Consider the following 11425-nt stretch of genomic DNA (forward strand, 5'->3'; position numbering starts at 1 on the left):
ACACGACGCAACGTGCGGGTGTGGATGAACGTTTTTACATCGTCTATTTTTTTTCCCGTTTGACAGGTTTAACATAATGTGCGGGTCCTAAATCAACTTAGTTAATAACTAAAGAATCTCTGCCGCATTGCGGCGGGTCTCAATTCTCGTTTATTAATTAATGTAAAAAAGAATATAATATTTTTAATATACAAATAACACACAACTTATAGTTTTTTAGCATATTAAAATTTTGGTTTTATATTATATTTATTCAATTTGGCATTCAAACGCGAATCAACTTACCTTGGCTCAGGGTCCGCTTATTTACAAATCGAGCCAAGCCAAGCCAAGCCGGCTTGTTTACAAACGCATTTATTTTGAGCGAGCTGACGCGAACTTTTTACACAACCCTACTTCAATATGACACATGGATAAATTGTATTTTTTTTTTTTTGAACGGCAAATTTGGATCACTGACGGACCACTGGAGTAGCATTGTGCCACCAGCGGAACCACCCGATCATGTCCACTAGACATAATACCTATACACCAATTCAGGAGGAAACCGAATAAATATTGAAAAACCCCTCTTGTGGGAATCGAACCCAGTACCTATTGGTCCCAAAGCCTTATCCCAATAAATTGAATATTAACTTAGAAATATGTATAAGGTGAGGCTCAAAAGCAATAACTTATTCTAAATTGCTCTGATAAGCATTAATAATTAAGTGCATGCAAAAGTCAAATACTAATGCTACAATAAAGTTAATAAAGAGCGACAAGAAACGCATAAAGTTAATAAAGAGCATTTGTCTAAGTAGATCAAGTAACGTACACGTACAGAACAAAGCTTAATACATGTGTGAAATGATAATTGTGCATTTTGTCTTTATAACACTAGGGAAAGTTACAGTTCCATCAGCACTAACAAGAACCTTTGTTTACTGGTTACTGTATATATTTATCACTTTAAGCATTGTGTTCCCTCTTTTTAATTTATGATAGCTTCATCTTCCTAACCTTTTTCCCATATTTAACGCTCTTAATTGAATTCAACTTCTGAATGGGTAAGTGCTGAACTAGTAAGAAATCTAAACCATTAAGTGTTGAACCAGTAAGAGGTCTGAACCATTAAGAGTCAGTATAATGCTTAACCATTTAGAGACAAATGTCTGACCAATTCAGATTCAGACTCAGTATAATGCTTAACCATTCAGAGGCAAATGTCTGAGTCATTCAGACATCTGCTCGCGAAACAAACAGTCTGTATCATTAACTGTTGAACCAGTAAAATGTTTGAACCATTAAGAGGTGAAACAAACAACCCCTTACCGTGAAAGATGTAGCTAGATTTACCGTTCAAAAAAAAATATGTTTTGTTTGATTGAGCAAGTGATTAAATTATATGCAAGATAATTTAATGATTATGAATTCTCGTAATGTCGTCTCATATCTATAGTATTAGTTTGTATCCCTTTCAACTAAAATTTTTGAACTTTCTTTACTACTACTACTACAATTCTAAAGAGCCTCATTTTGAGATGGGTACAAACTACAAAGTGGTATAACTTTTAAGTGGTCACTGATACAAAAACACAATTCACTAACCTTTACAACACTATTTACCACAAAAAGAATCATGCCAAGACTTTGTTGGTTTAACACCAAAATATCTGCCATGAGGAAGGTAACTAAAGGTGGTGGGTGTATTCAGAAAATATGGAAAGTCGAGTAAGTAGAGGCCAAAAGGAAAGCCACTTCTGGATATTGGTTGGTCTATCTTACATGATCATTCATGTATAAACGTAAAAATGTGCTTGCTTTCTCCTTTGAAATAGCTACTTTCTCTGTTTCTCCAGCAAAAGTAGCCCAAAGAAAGTAATATGATGCATATCCAAAGACACAAGCTTGTCGGGAGGTTTCGTGGTCTTTTTTGTTTTGATCGAAGCAAACACAACTCGAGCTAGTAATTATATTGTGCACATATTTTATTTGATTAATGCAGTCGATCACTTCCATAATTATAAACGAATTTAGGTTAATTGATAGGATAATACTTAAAGCATGTGTAGTGGAAGATACAAATAATGCCTCCACCCTAGGACGTTTTGCGTCATGTGACAGTCCAGTCAACAATGGGGCATTATGGGGACGTTTTTTTCTAAAATGGGTGTAGTGGGGATGTGTGCACTGTGGCATTATGTTAAAAAGAGATGTAATAGAATTAAATAAAAAAAAAAACCATCAAAAAAATCATATTGGCCAAACAAAAACCATCAGAAAAGTCATTGGCCAAGAAGAATGAACAAAGGTGTGGAAAAAAGAACGCCAAAACAAAATTTTTTGAAAAAAAAAAACGCCCAGGGGCAGTTCCAAGGCATGGAGGGGCGGTTTTTTTGGAAAAAACGGCCAACCCCCCCCCCCCACCCCCCACCCAGTACGGGTGGTCTTAGTTAATGGCGAACCTACTTGAAGAGGTGTGTATGTTTGGGTGGGTGGAAGAGTTAAGTGTATTTTGTATGCAAAAATCTCAATCGCCTTTCTTGAAAGTTGGGTTTAGCCCCCCCCCCCCCCCCCAAATAAAATAAAGCATGTGTCCTAAAACAGATTTGTGAACTTAGGTTTGTCCAAGATTTATTCAGAAAATATCGTAGTTATTTCCACATACCTAAGTTCATAAATCTTGGATCGGTACAACTAGATCTTTATCTCCTTTTGCAAGTTTCACTTTCTAGCAAAGGGCGCTACTAATTGTGGGTTTTGAACATTCATCATCATCAGTAAATCCCACTAATAGCAAAGCTAAGGTAGAGTCAGGGGCGGACCTAGAGTGATAGAAGAGGCAACCTCCGTTGCCCCTTGACGCTCCGGTGATTCTTCGACGGTAGTGTAAATTTTGGAAAAATTTGACGTTTTTTCTATTTCGTTACCTCTTTTTTTATTGAAACGTTACCCCTATGTGGATTTTCTAGATCTGCCACTGGGTAGGGTCTGAGGAGGGTAAGATGTAGACAGTCTTACCTCTACCTCGTAGGAATAGAGAGACTGCTTCCAGTGAGAACCCCGGCTGAATGGCAGTTTTGCATCAAACGTTGAACATAAGGCATATAACACTCGGCAATTATGTAGGTCCCTTTTTGTCGGATGACGAACCTCAAACCTTGTTATACTAACCCACTAGCGAGTGCGGAATCCAAGCTAGCGAGCAAACCGGGATTAAGCAAGTATACACACAACACACACGGGTTCACCGATTAACACAACTTGTATTAATGCAAATGAAGGTTTCGGTTACAAGCACAATGTTTACAAACCTAACTTGTAAACTCTCAAAGTGTGTGTGTGAGTTTCGGACAGAATGCTCTCAAAGCTATCTCTCGGATGTGTGTGTTCTCTCTGTCTGTCTAACTGAAATACAACACACTGCATGGGTATATATACCCATACACAGCAGGTCTTGGTCGAAGGATCCGATAGATGATCCGAAGGATCATCTATCGATGACAACATGTTCGAAAGATGAGCATGGACCTCGAAGGATGATCCTTCGAGGTCTAATATTCGAAGCATATCTTTCGAGCACCTCGAAGGATCAACAGTATCCTTCGAGGCTATCCTTCGATACAGACAAACATCTTTCAACTTATTGGCCAAGTCAAACTAGGAGGATAGTTGACTTGGTCAACTTACAGACTACCAAGGACATCGTTTACATACAGACCGAATACAGACAAAGTACAGACACAAGTGCACCAACAAACTCCCCCTTGGCTGTAGCTTTGTCTTTATCTTCTATAGTTGTAGACTCGTCTCGAACTTCGACGGTCTTGGGTCTTCGAGTTCTCAAAACTCTGATGTCCTTTCAAGTCTTCAAAGTCGGAGGATCTTCAAAGTCTTCACGTCTTGAAAGCAGAGAGTGTATCAACAAACTACCCGTATCATGTAGGAAGTGTGTTGACAAACTCCCCCTTAACATAAGCTCCCCCTTGAGTTATGCTCGTGAAAAGACTTTATCTTTATGAAGTGAGATCCTTGTGGTGTTGATGAAGGCCAACGGCAACTCGATCATTTTCATCACTTGAGCGCCTTCTCGTCGTGTCTTCATTCCAGAGCTTGTCATCGACTATGTTCTCCCAGCCTTTAGAATCTGCACATGCAAGAAATCTAAACGCGTAATGAGAACAACTGCTTGGAATATAGTTAACATACACACATGACACACGAATGACCATGTCATAATCAAACACCGTCCGACAGTTTGAAAGTTTTTCAAATTTATCAATTTCAGATTTTAACTTTCAAAACATGCAAATTTTGACCGTTTATGAAGATTTAGTCAGTTCGGTTTTCAGTCAGGTTTCAGGTAACGAAGACTTGAGCTCCAACATCGTACGATCGAAAATAAAGTAGAAAGAAAATCTTTTTGGCTTTTATAAAGTTTATATTAAAACAAGCCTAAAATCTTTTTGGTATTTTTGAAATTAAAAGACAACAATTTAAAATCCTTTGAGTGTTATCAAACGACATCACCGCTAATGTCGTGCTGATATGCACCAAACGACGAAACTGTTTAAAAGAAAGCAATAAAAGTTAAGCAGTAAATAAATATATATACAAACATTCTTTTTGCGAGTTTCGAGGGTAAGAGAATCATATCAGTGTACGGTCATGCCAAAACACTCTTGTTGTTCAGTTAGTTAACATTAAGATAAGCATCCTATAACAATTATCGGTATTGTTGTCCACTTAAGCTCAACTTATCAGATGTAATCATGTTTAGAGGATACGTTAAGGTATGATTTATACTTACCGACCGGTGTTCATCCACATCACGACACATTCCCGTATCAAGGTATGCACGAGAGTTCATCTTACCGGTGAGTATACCGATTATCATCTGTTTGACCGTATAAAATGTGAGATACTCACTTATTTTGAATTGAAAACAAGCCCTTTGTGAGATAATCACTTATTGATGAGGAACTTGATTTTCGTATGCATGAGGGCATAGGTGCAAGTCCGTGAACAGGTCAGTACTTCCGTACAGCAGAGAGACGAACTTGACACCCGGATAAATGTGATATTTTTATCACTTATTTGTTTTGGACATGTGATTGTTTATCACTTATTGAGGTCGAATGCAGTATGTAATAAGTACACGTATGTATAGTATCATGGAAGATCTAGACTTGCGTCCCCGTTATTTTTCGGTAAAAGATACAACCATGATACCCAGATGATAAGCAGCATAAAGACCGAATATCTCAGAACCTCGGCAATCTATCAAACGAAATTTCGGTACTAAGACCATATGCCAATGAATGGTTCCCACCTGGTCTTCAGTCGATTAAGATTTATATCACCCTGCACACTTTAAAATGATTGTGAGCCTACCGATACATCTTTATATAGAGCTGCTTATCGTTTTTCATTTAAGGTTTAAAGAGGTTTGGATAGACCACTGATGTACTATCATTTTCTCTTTTGCTCGCCAGGAAACTCATTTTTGTTTTTCTATTGTTTTTGTGTTTTTGAAATTTTTCGATGTTTTTGGATTTTCCGATTTTTGGATTTACTCCCCCTAAAATCAATAAACTAAGATAAATTTAAAAACACAAAGGTATTTACAAAAATGATTTTCCGATGTTGGTTTACTCTTGTGCTTGACCTTAATGCCGTTTACCAAAATTAAGTTTTATCAGAAAAGATTTAACAAATTTTGGAAAAATGAGTTGGCATGTCGGTAAGCGGTGCGGACCATGACAACATTGATGAGTTTCATATTGAAACAATCACGTGTGAGGTGATATCCGAGATCAACGTGTCAGGTCAAAGAGTGCTGTTTGAGATAATAATAGTTCACAAAGTAGCTTAAATATCGACAAGTATAGGAGAGATTAAGAATTTAAAGGCGTATCCTGCAACTGTTCCGTGCATTGCAAGGAATCTAAGCACTCCCCCAACTTAATATTCACCCGGTGTGAACTTCAAGGTCGAATGTGCAGCTACTGAGAAATCTCTTGACAGCAACAGGCTCATAAACCTCCGGGTCCGGCTGGTCTTCCACATTGTACCAGCGAAGGTCTTTGACTTTCTCTTTCAGAAATGGTGTGCGGATGTTCAATCCACGCCAAGGCATCGACACACATTTCACTTCATTCGTTCCTGTGGACCCGATCAAAAACCATAATGACCAAATTTTGACACGTTCTTCATTTGGTCGAATTTTGCAACTTCATTCATCCAAATTTTCTTTTTCTTTTCTCTCTCTCCATCAAAGGCAACAATTTCTTCTGTCGCCTATCTTGTGCAAGGACATTCCACTATCAACAATCCTAAGACTATCAATAGTTCCTCCTGGAACTTCCTGCACACTCACTCAGAGATTAGTTGGAGAGTGGGACCCAAGCCATTGTGGTCTTGGGTCTTCCATTTTCATCAATGACAATAACTTCTTGTCTTTGATGGTTTGTAAATTGTGATGATCCCCCTGATTCAGTAACCGATTTAGGTTTCCATGTCTGTTTTGTTTTATCAGTGTCATTCTTTAAAATTTTAACTTCATTACAGTTTGAAGTTTTTGAATTTGTTGATTTTACAGAAACAGATTGTTTTTGAACCACATCGGTTTTAATTGCTTTTTCAATCCTTTTGACCTGTTGGCGTTTCTGCTTCTTCTCCCTTTCTTTTGCAAGTCGGGGATCTTGTTTTGTGGAAACAGATGGCTTACGGTCAGTCTTGCCACGGGGATCATCAACCTTTCCTTTTTGCTTATGAAGATAAGGGCAATTTCGAATTATATGCCCAATGGTTCCACACTCAAAACATGATCTTCGTTCAACATACCTCGAAGAATCATGTGTTCTCTTAGCCGATGATGTTGAACTTTGTGAACCCGAGGTACTAGGCTGTGAACTGTTTTGTTCATTTCTTTTCAAAACAGTAGCTTTCTTGACAAAATCTAAGTTAGATTTATTTTCAAACGTTTCAATTTTGTCCGTTCCCGTCGATTTCACAAAGTTAACACTTTTCTTCTTCTTTTGATTCGGCTTCTTCTGGACTTGAGCCGGTGCCTTTCCTTTGGGCTTGGTGTGATTTTGCTGTTTTGGCATTGCTGGTAATTTCTTGTTGCCAAATTGTTTTCGAACTTCAGCCCTTGGGATTGGAGGACACTGTGTAACTGTAACATGTGGTCCTTTCTTCCCCAGAAACTTACTTGTCGAATTTTCAAAGACTTTATCGATTAAGGATTGATTAACGTTCTTAATAGGAAAATCTTTGTCTGAGTAAATTTTATCATCACCAACCAAAGTGTACAGCAAGGCCACACTCTCCGACTCCTTCTCAGACGAGGACTCAGTTGCAACAGTCTTAGCGGGTTTGACAGGGGGGTCACATAGAATGTGATTCTCAAGAGGTATGTCCTCATTTTTTACTACCGCATCAGACTTTGCTGGAGCAGCATCATCAGATTCATCATCTGAAGAATCAGCATCCTCAACCTCAACTGGAGGATCCTGTTTCTGTTCAGCAGTTACAGATGTATCTGCTGACACATTCGAATCTGAGGATACTTCTTTCTGGTATCCGAGTCCTGCTGCAAACTCCTTCACATCAAGAGGAACAGATGGTTCGAAGAACACTCTATCCTCCTCATCAGGCATGGCATCATAATTGTGTCTGACTGGTGGTGGACATTTTTTGTATCCTATGCATGTGACATCCCGTTTTTCTTTCTGAACGTCAATGATGTGATCCAACACATAGCTAGAGCTCAAATAACTGTCTAGCTTAAGCTGGATCGCATCACTTTCAGTTTTGACACAAACCATTTCCTTTTGCATCATCTCAAGGCGAGATATATACAAATTAATGTCCGTTTGTTTTCTGGAAACCATTTTAGTCAATTCAGTTTTATCTTTCTTTAATGTCTCAATCATTGACTTAAATTCTTTTTCATGGTTTTCATAAAACATATTGGCTTCTGTGCATTTTGAAAGATCCACAGTCAACTTCTGATTGTGGATGAATGTCACATCATATTTTTCTTGCAAAGCCTCGTGTTTGCTTTGCAATGCACACCACTAATCATTCAAGGAACCATGTTTGTCTTGCAAGTCAAACAAACTAGCTTGTAAAGCATCATGTTTGGCTTGCAACTCAGACATGTTTGCCTCTAACTTAACACATTTAGCCTGCAAGCTATCACAGTTATCACAGTTTACAGCAATGGGTTCATCGACACATACCTGACTTGAAGAACTGTCGACATTAGCCATAAAGGCTGAATGGAGAGAAGACGAAGTACAAGCAGCTTGGTCCACCAGAATAGATCTTCCAACACTTAGTGTTGCAGCTTCATCCAAACGTTCATCAATATCAGCATCAGCCGAGACCCCAGATGTCTCACTCACATTCTCATCGCCTGACCCAGATGAATCTTCATCAACACTCCTGCTGTACCCAGAAGAGTCTTCATCCTCAGAAGATTCACCACCACTGGCGGAAGATTCTCCACCACTAGTGTTAACTACATCCTTCACAACTTGAGCAAAGCAAGCTGTACCATTAGGAGCATCACCACCAAACTGGATTGACCAGTCGTAACCTTCATCCATCTGAACTACAAGTGCCCGGTTGGCTTGATTGTTGACAGGCACTAATGTACGTTCATTATTTCTGTTCTGGTTCTGCTGGTTGCCCTGGTTTCTGAAGGGGTTCTGGTTTCCATGCTGTGCTGGCTTTGCACATTCCCTCTTGAAGTGACCCCGTTCACCACAGTTGAAGCACTTTACTGCTTGTTTATCAAACCCATACTTGGTGTCTCTCTTACTTTCCAAGCTGGTTCTGCCAGTACTTTCCATCCAATCCTTTGCTCTTCTCACAGCACTAGCAAAGGCCCACTTGATATCCATCAAGTCCATCTCTTCTTTATCTATCTGCCGATAGTCTTCCTGTGTCAGATTAATGTTACCAATCTGACCTTCTATCAACCCACAGTACGCACTCACTATAGTGTTAAGTAGCTCCATGTGTTCCTTGGCTACTTCTACACTGACTTTAGAAAAGCTTGAAGTGTCGAGCTGTACTGTATTTGGCTTTGATTGTTGACCAGCAGATGATGTTCCTCCATAACATGCACGTTGTTGTTGAGCAGGAGGAGGTGGAGGTGGTTGGATTGGATTTCCAAATATGTCTGTGGTGGGAGGCGGCTTAACAGGAACTTGTATTGGATTGCCAAAACAATCTGTGCTTGTGACAAACGCCGTTTGAATTGGAGCATGTGAACCAGTTCTTGCAGACGAAGAGCTGGAAGTTCCATAATACATTTCTGGATTCTGTGGCAATGGAACTCTCTTCGCCTTCAATGTTTCCTCCTGATCCTTGTTTTCCAAAAGCTGCACGAAGTCGTTAAAACTTGTAGTTCTCAACGCTCCGTTATACTTAAGGATTTCCAAGAAACTACTCCATTGAGGAGGTAAGGCATCAGCAAACTTCTTTACCACCTCTGCTTGAGTTGTTGTAACTCCAAAATTGTTCAACTCAGTAAGCAGGTGATAGAAACGACTTGTCATGTCTCCCAGAGACTCCTTATCCATGCAAGCGAAGCTGTCAAATTCTTTCTTGAGTAGATCATGACGCAGCTGACGTGTTGCTTCATTCCCTACTCCTCTTGTTTTCAACCCGTCCCACAACTTCTTAGTTGTCTTGAAGCTGACAAACTGGTGATAAATATCCTTGCTCAAAGCCTGGGTGAGAATGGCGTATGCTTTCTTTTCCAGATCATACGTTTTCTTTTTATCTTCGGGAAGATCAGCAAATGACGCAGTCTCTGAAGCAGCAACCTCTATGGCTTGATCGAAATCTGTGGTGAAACGTATCCACAGTTCCGTATTTTGACCAAGAACATATGTTTTAAACCTCTCAGCCCATCCTGGATATTCATTCAAACTCATCAGTTTTGGGGGTCGATTCAAACTTCCTGTTTCGCTTTCGCTTAATAAGATACTTTGTACACTCGGAGTTTGACCCGTTACTAATGCCCATTGATTTGATGGTAAAGCATTTACTTATGAAGATGTAGATACTGGAGATTCGGCCCATGATGGTGATAGACTTGTACACGTGTATTTTCCACTATCAGGAGCCGGTGTACCCCACCATGAAGGAGTAACTCCTGAACTTGTATATTTACCACTATCTGGAGCAGGATTCCACCAACTCGGATTCATGATTAATGAGCAAAATAAATGCTAACTGAATACTCTGAAAGATCACACAGCCGAAGAATCCTGATCGAAAGATCTGAGATCACAGAAACTTGTTAACAATAAACTGACCACAATCGAACGACCAACTATTGTTCGAAGGATCAACAGTACTCAAAAGATTACTGTTGAATCTCGAACAATGATGTCGAAAGATTCAAGAACTCGAAGGATTCTCCTTTGAAAGATCCTTATCTTTCGAGTTAAATATCCTTATCTTTCGTATAGCTGACTTTCGAAAGATCACACTTGTTCGAATGATCAACAGTGTTCGAAAGATCACTGTTGACTTTCGAGCAATGGCTTCGAAGGATTCAAAATCTCGAAAGATTCACACTTGAAAGATCCTTATCTTTCGAGATAAATCCTTATCTTTCGAACAACTATCTTTCGAACAACTATCTTTCGAAAAGATTCCCTTATCGAAAGATATGTTTCGGACTCAGGAGGACTACTCGAAAGATGTTTATCTATCGAGCTGTCTCTGAACGAAGGATGGTCTTTCGATGTTGAAAGATATCTTTCGAAGTCGAAGGATATCTTTCGAATGCTCACTGACACACTGACACAGATGTGACGGGTTGGTGAAAAGGTGATGGGTAGGTAAGGTCAACTTTCGGCAAAGAGTATGGCAGGCTGACAACTTTCCCACCAACCAAGATTTTGAAAGATAATTTGCCCAAAAAGGAAACCTTATCCTAAAACCAGTCACCGGAGCTTTAACCGGAATAATCGCCGGAAAACACAAAGTCACCTAAAACAAGTTTTAAGTTACCCAACCCACTTATGAACACTCCCGGTAGGTTTAAAAACACGTTTTCCAGTTTAAAAGTGTAGAAAAACCAACAAAAACGGGTGTTAAACCAAGTGTTCAAACACACACCAAGAACTTGAATAACCCGGTTTTAAACAAGGTAAAGAGCCAAGCTCTGATACCACTTGTAGGTCCCTTTTTGTCGGATGACGAACCTCAAACCTTGTTATACTAACCCACTAGCGAGTGCGGAATCCAAGCTAGCGAGCAAACCGGGATTAAGCAAGTATACACACAACACACACGGGTTCACCGATTAACACAACTTGTATTAATGCAAATGAAGGTTTCGGTTACAAGCACAATGTTTACAAACCTAACTTGTAAACTCTCAAAGTGTGTGTGTGAGTTTCGGACAGAA

Source organism: Helianthus annuus, chromosome 16 (genome assembly GCF_002127325.2).
Source record: "Helianthus annuus cultivar XRQ/B chromosome 16, HanXRQr2.0-SUNRISE, whole genome shotgun sequence".
NCBI classification, from domain to species: Eukaryota; Viridiplantae; Streptophyta; class Magnoliopsida; order Asterales; family Asteraceae; genus Helianthus; species Helianthus annuus.